The sequence below is a fragment of the Orycteropus afer genome, unplaced genomic scaffold (genome assembly GCF_000298275.1).
Source record: "Orycteropus afer afer isolate SDZICR_OR568_19922 unplaced genomic scaffold, OryAfe1.0 scaffold00263, whole genome shotgun sequence".
Taxonomy (NCBI): Eukaryota; Metazoa; Chordata; class Mammalia; order Tubulidentata; family Orycteropodidae; genus Orycteropus; species Orycteropus afer.
Window position 1 is genome coordinate 1,681,768 of NW_006921850.1, and position 6,928 is coordinate 1,688,695.

At 37.4% G+C, this 6,928-nt stretch overlaps 1 non-coding gene across 1 annotated transcript; it reads right to left on the bottom strand.

Moving 5' to 3' along the window:
- Positions 1 to 1,134: 1,134 nt before the first annotated feature.
- On the bottom strand, positions 1,135 to 1,240 carry LOC122150934. Its single transcript, XR_006163913.1, has one exon. It is a non-coding gene; the product is annotated as a U6 spliceosomal RNA (small nuclear RNA).
- Positions 1,241 to 6,928: the final 5,688 nt, after the last annotated feature.

Consider the following 6,928-nt stretch of genomic DNA (forward strand, 5'->3'; position numbering starts at 1 on the left):
GATTGCCCAACCTTCCTTCCGAGGAGTGGCTGGTGGGTTTGAACCGCCAGCCGTCTGGTTAGCAGGCAAGTGTTTTAGCCACTATGCTAAACAATAGCTTACTAATCCTCTTGTGGGGATAGGGCCATGCAAATAAGGTTTATGGAAACCTAATGTGGGGATTGGTCAGTTTTGTCATCCTCCTAGGCTTAAAATGAGCCATCCAGAGGTGGAAAGAGGGGAATCTCAGTATCATTAAAGAGAAGAGCTAGGAGTGAAACATTTCCTTTGGATGCAAGAGCCCTGCACTGAATGAAACTCCTTGACCAAGGAGACAGAGAAAGAGCTGAGCTGGTGAGAGACAGTGGAAAACGGCAGAGAAATGGTGGCAAACAAAACCAGGAGAATGAGCAGGAGACCCAGCAGGAGACGGCACAGTGGACTTCCCAGGCCATGGAGGGAGAAAGCTGAGGGCCTTGTTCAGTAGGCTTACTGGTGGAGTAGGGTGACACTGAACACTTACCAACAGAGGTAAAAGAGCTTTGTAACACTTGCCTGAGCAGAGCAGAGGCCAAGGGGTTGTGGGTCCAAGAGGCTGAGGACCAAAGAAAGAGGCTTACCTGTGGGCATGACTGAGAATGGTTGTCCTGATTGAAGAACTATATCCTGAGTTGTTTCTGATCCTGATTTGTAACCTGTATCCCCAATAAACTCCATTATAGTGAGTATTGTCTGTGAGTTCTGTGAAGCCATTATAAAGAATTATTAAATAATTAGAAAAGTAGAGAGTGTCACGGGAGGGACAGTTGGTATTAGAGCTGTTAAAAAGGTTGGAGGATGGAGACATATGTGACCTCCACGTCAAAGGAATTAGCCTTGTGCTGTTCATGCTGATCTTGATCATCTCATCTCTGCAACCGCCCCCCCCCCAACACACAAACTTCCTGGTGAAGTTAAAGGATGTTAGATGCCATCCCCACATCATTTTACAACTCCATAACTATTGGATCCAAGTCTCAAAGAGAAGATGGAGGTAAGGAAAGCAGTAATCTATATATTTATTAAACTCCCCAAATTAATTTTAATGTATATCTTAATTTTTTTTCATTTTAAAAAAAATACATTTTACTTTTTTGGAGCAATTGAGGTTTATAGAAAAATACGGATTGCTTCATGAATTTTGTGTCATTAGTGCACAGGGGCCATGAAAACCTTCTCAATATCATTCTAAATTTATTATATGTACAGCCAAAGCAAGCACCAGAGCAGTTTTTTAAAAAAATCATGTTGTTTTGTTAGCTGAGTTGATCTGATGGGTGATCCCATATGTGCAGAGCAGAACTGTACTCCATAGGGTTTTCAAGGCTGTGTGGCCTTTCAGTAGCAGACAATCAGGCTTGTCTTCTGAAGCTCTTCTGTGTAGATTTGAACTACCAACCTTTAGGTTAGTAGCTGAATACTTAACCATTTGCACCACCCAAAGACTTAATAGTTTTAAATCATAGGAATTAGGCATGATCCTTGAAGGCATTATACATAAAATTAGGCATTTTTATTGGGTAATTGTTTAGGACTTTGACATCTTTTTTATTTTAGGGCATGATTATTAGCCTGTTTCATTCTTTTTCTTTTCTCAAGTAAATTTTATTAACTTTTGTTTTCCTAAGATATCAGAATTTCATCTAGATTTTAAAATAATCATTGTAATATTAGGTTTAAAATATATTAAAAATAATAAATATTAAAAAATAATAATTCATGTACTTTTCTTTTCCTCACTACCTGATCATTTATGTAACTATATAGGGATGCAATCTGTTTGAGAGATCTGTTAGTTTAAGGAGAGTGGGAGGAGGGTAGTTTAAAATTTATTTCACTGGAACACACACAAAAACTGGTCAGTTTTCTTGAAGCCCATGTGAAAGATCACAGTTTCAAAAGCTCATGATTTATAAGAACCAAGCTGTTTAAGAGAATAAATGATTTTTTTAAAAAATCAAAAGGCAAAGATTTAGCAGAGAAAGGTGTGAAGTTACCCTCTGAACAAAAATTAAGATTGCAGTTTTCCAGGGAGTCAACAGGAAGGTACAGAAACTAATAGGGATAGAGATCAGGATGACCTTCTGGGTGACCTGTAGGAATCCCACCAAGGATAGGAGAGAGCAGACTGAGAAAAACTCAGTCTCTGACTAAATAAAGACCGTCATTGTTGTTATGGATTCAATATTGTCCCCTAAAAAGTTATGATAGAAATCCTAACTCTTGTAAAAATCAGAGAAACTGACAGATTCCTCTGAGTGCATGGAACAATTCACAAGTCACTGACCGTCCATTGTGGAATGTACTCAAAAACAGATAAAAAGAAATAATGTGAAGACAATGAATATGAAGTTGTGCAGATTCCTCTTTGTGACAAAGACATCTGTTAACCATATACAGCTCAGAGTTTATCTTAAGCAAAGAATTTAACTTTAGGTAATATCCCTTGTTTCTTGACAGAGAATTCAAAAACTAGAATTTCCTGAGTAGTTGAGGAGCCTTTATTATTTTCCAACCTCTACACTATATCTGAGGATTTATACCAATGAATGAGGGACAGGCCAGACCACAGAGACAACCTCACTCACTGCCACTGAGTAGATTCCAACTCACAATGACCCCCCCATTGGGTTTCTGAGGCAGTAGATCTTTACAGGGGTAGATTGCCCCATCTTCCTTCTACAGAGTGGCAGGGGGTTTGAACAGCCAATCTTCTGTTTAGCACTCAAATTCCTTAAGCACTGTGGCCACCAGACCAAATAGAGGGGCATAATTCAATCAACCACATTAACATTGTGATTGTTAGGCATCATCAAGTTAGTTCAGACTCATAGCAATCCTAAGTATAACAGAACGAAGCATTGCCTGGTCTTGAGTCTTTCTCACAATTGTTGCTGTGTTTGAGCCTTTGTTGTAGTTGTGTCAGTTGTTCTTGAGAGCTTCCTCTTTTTCACTTACCCTCTACTTTACCAAGCATGATGTCCTCCTCCAGGAATTGGTCCCTCCTGATAACATGTCCAAAGTACACCATCTTTACTTCTAAACAGAGTTCTGGCTGTACTTCCAAGATACAATTGTTTGTTTTTCTTCACCAATACCATAACTCAAATGCATAAATTCTTCTTTTGCCTTCTGACAGAGAAAGAGCTGTCTTCTCAAAGTAGAATCAACTTTAATGATGTGGATGGAATAAAGCTTTTGAGATTTTCATCTGGTTAAAAGTCAAATACCTGAGGCACTACGCCACCAGAGCTCCTTAAAAGAGAAAGTGGAGCCCTGCAAAATCTGAAAGAACTGTGGTGGTGTAGAACAGAAAATACTCCAGCACCTGAATTTAGGTGGGATTGAAAAACAAAAATAACACAAAAACAGTTTAAACTTTCACTTAGAGCTGGGACAGTGGGGAGATCCATTCTTGTTACATTAGTATGAATGTTAGTAGAATATATTTAAATTAGTCTTCATCTTTTTGTACTTGGAAAATTACAACCATCACTTAAATGATCTTCCTAAAACCACTCTGTCTGCCTTTCAGTCTTTTTTATATATTACAAAACCAAGCATCTTTCAAAAAATAAAAATAAAAATAAATCAAATTATACCACGTTACTACTCTAGAAATTTCCATTACTGTGTTATAACCCACAAGACAAAGAACAAACACTGTAGCATTGACTGCAGTATCTTTCAAAACCCAGTCCCACTCAATTTTTCTGCTCGTCATATGCTTTTCTCCGTGATTAAATCATTAGTCATTCCAAACAGAATAGAGCTTTTCCATATGGCTGAATTTTCACATATTGGGCCTTATATATATATATATATATAGAGAGAGAGAGAGAGAGAGAGAGAGAGGGAGAGGGTGGGTACAAGCTCTGGCAGTGTAGTGTCTAAGGCATTTGACTGCTAACCAGAAGACTGCAAACCCACCAGCCACAACTTGGAAGGAAGGTTGGGCAATCTACTTCAGTAGAGATATTGCCTCGGAAACCCAAGGAAGGGTCTGATGAGTTGGATCCGACTCCATGGCAGTGATTTTTGGTTTTTTCGTTTGGTGTGTATATATATATATACTTGTATACTTGGAGATACAATTAAAAACAAAATCTACTTCCAACCCAGAATACATGTCCATCAAGGTAAAAGGAAAAAAGTTATATTATTGAATAAGCTTTAAATCAGAATGTGATCCACAAGCAATCCACTAAAGAGACTGCAAATAGAGAAAGGAATCTTACCCTATATATGGCTCAGTTGTTACAATCCTTTACATTCCTATTTTCAAGATAAAATTGCTAATTTTCTAGTAACTTTAGGAAAGGTTGTTTGAAGATATGCTAACCAGCACCCAAGAAACTGGGATGTAAGAGACTTATCATCTTTGATGATTGCATTTCAAAAGAGATGGCTCCCAGGTCCTTGGGGAAACAACTTTTATTTACATACTTTTCAAAGAAACAGAGAAAGAATTTACAATGGTAAGTTACCTAAAGTGAATTTTGAAAGAACAGGAGAGGAAGGAAGCCTCTTCCCTTATTTTCAAAAGGAAGAAATAAAACATCTTATTTTCCATTTTTATTTGTCCTTACAATCTCCATAACCTTCCTTTTCTGTCTCAAATTCCTCCCCATCACAACCTCAAGTGGCACCCCATCCTCTTTACAGCCAGTCTTCTGTGACTATATGGTAAGTAATTTACTCTTTCTTCTGTGTACTGAAAGTTCTTCATTCAGACTTGTTTAAAATAATCTATCAGATTATTTTATAACATTTTGTTTATGCTTTGTCTTTCTGTATTAAGAGCTCCCTTGAGAATGGTGACTTTGACTTATTCTTCTTTTTCTCTCTGGCCCTGAGCATACAGCCTGATGTGATGCAGAAGAAGCCATCTATAAATGTTTACTGAATGACCACAGTGAGTGACACAACTGACTAATAAAACTGAAATGTCCTTTGTTCATATAAAAGTCTACATTCTTTTGCTGTTGTTCTGATATGGCTGATTTTTTGGACTCAGGAGAAGTTCATTTTATGATTCCATTGCACACATCATTTCTTTAGATTTGGCTAATCATTCCAGCCTGACGAGATGGTTTTCTTTCCTTTTCTTTATCTTTTATGTCTATTATCCAACAAATATGCTGCCCCTTCCAGCTGCATCATCAGCAACATTTATTATCATGCATTGATTTCCTTAAGTTGTAAATAACAATTCTAGACAACACTTTTTTCATGACATTTATCTTATCCTCCCTAGGATAGTTGTTTCTTCTCTTGTTAAATGGATTGTGAACTCCTCAAGACAGGCATCATGGTCACTCATTTTTATATTCTCTTAACTTTGAATTCAGTTGATACTATGAGATCTTCCAATGTTATGAGCTAGCAAGAAGCAGTGAGGCATGGCTTTTATAAATCTGGTTCTGGCATCATATGAACTAGGTTCAGATTTTAACTCCCCAGTTACCAGCTGGGTAACCTTGGCCAAATTTCTCAAACCCTCTAAGTTGTGTGTGTGTGTGTGTGTGTGTGTGTAATGAGAGTTTCTGGGTGGCACAAAAAATTAAATGCTCAGCTACCAGCCAAAAAGTTGGTGGTTCAAATACATGCAGAGGCATGTTAGAAGACAGGCCTGATAATCTACTTCCAAAAGTATTCTTGAAAACCCTACAGAGCAGGGTTTGCCATGAGTCGGAACTGACTTGGAGGCAAGTAAAGACAACACTATGTAACATTTTCTTATATACAAAATGTGCCTGATATTAGTACTGTCAAAAGAAACTGAATCAATAATAAAATTAATCTATTAGGTAAGGTTTATTTAGGCCTAAGATTAATGAATTAAGTAGTACCAAACCACATTTGGAAAGGTACTCCACTGAGAATCAATAGTGACTGGCTTTTTATTGACAAAACTTGCAAGCAAAGAAGCTTATTTCTGATTGGTTTATATAATTTACTATGGAAACTCAATCTGGATTTCATTGGTCAATGGAGGTAGCCTGATTTACAGGAAAGCTTGGCTTAACTTTTGGTAAAGACAAGTCTTAGAGGTGTTGGCTATTCAACAAGTGATGCCATTTTGTCAACCACCCAATTCCATTTTTATTTAATTAACAATTCCTCTTCTGATCAAGACTTCAAAGGTCTTTGATCAAGTTACTGACATCTGATTTTGCTTTCTTTTGCATAGGCTTTTGCTGACCAATATCTGATTATGGCCTCTTATTTCCAGGTCTTCATCATGCTATAGCTAAGGCTCTGAGCAGTGTTAACCAGAGGCAGAGATGGTGATTGACTGATTAATGGAGTAATAGGGTGTTTGAGAAATGTCAGCTGTGTCAAGTGGGCCAAGATTCCATGAGTTAATTATTTTTATCGTCAGAGACAAAAACAGTTTCTTCTAGAAACATCATTCTATGAAGGGAATGAATGTTGGTACACTGGTTTCTAATACCCTGAAAACAATGTGTAATACATTTGATCATTCTGTAACACAATAATCATAATTAAAATTGTAATTCCTATTTGGATTAAAGAACTCATCCAAGACTCTACATTATGAGGGAACCAGCTAAATTCCCAGTTTGTATGAGATTCTACTTGTTGTAACCAGTGTGCTTGATGTTGGATTATTGTTATAGCTTATCCAACTTGCCCAGAAGAATTTATTCACATGTAATATGACATGTTAGCTATTGCACAGATACCTCCTTATTGGGCCAGAAGGAAATCTAAAGTAATTGTATTATCTAGTCTCACCCTAGCTAAAGAGCTGAGAGACTTCTGTTGAGCTTTTATAGACTCAGCTCTGGAGTCAGCTATTACTGCCATGTTGTTGTTATTGTTGCTATATGCCTTTGAGTCGGGCTGATTCATAGCGACCCCTTCTTGGGTTTCCAAGGCAGTA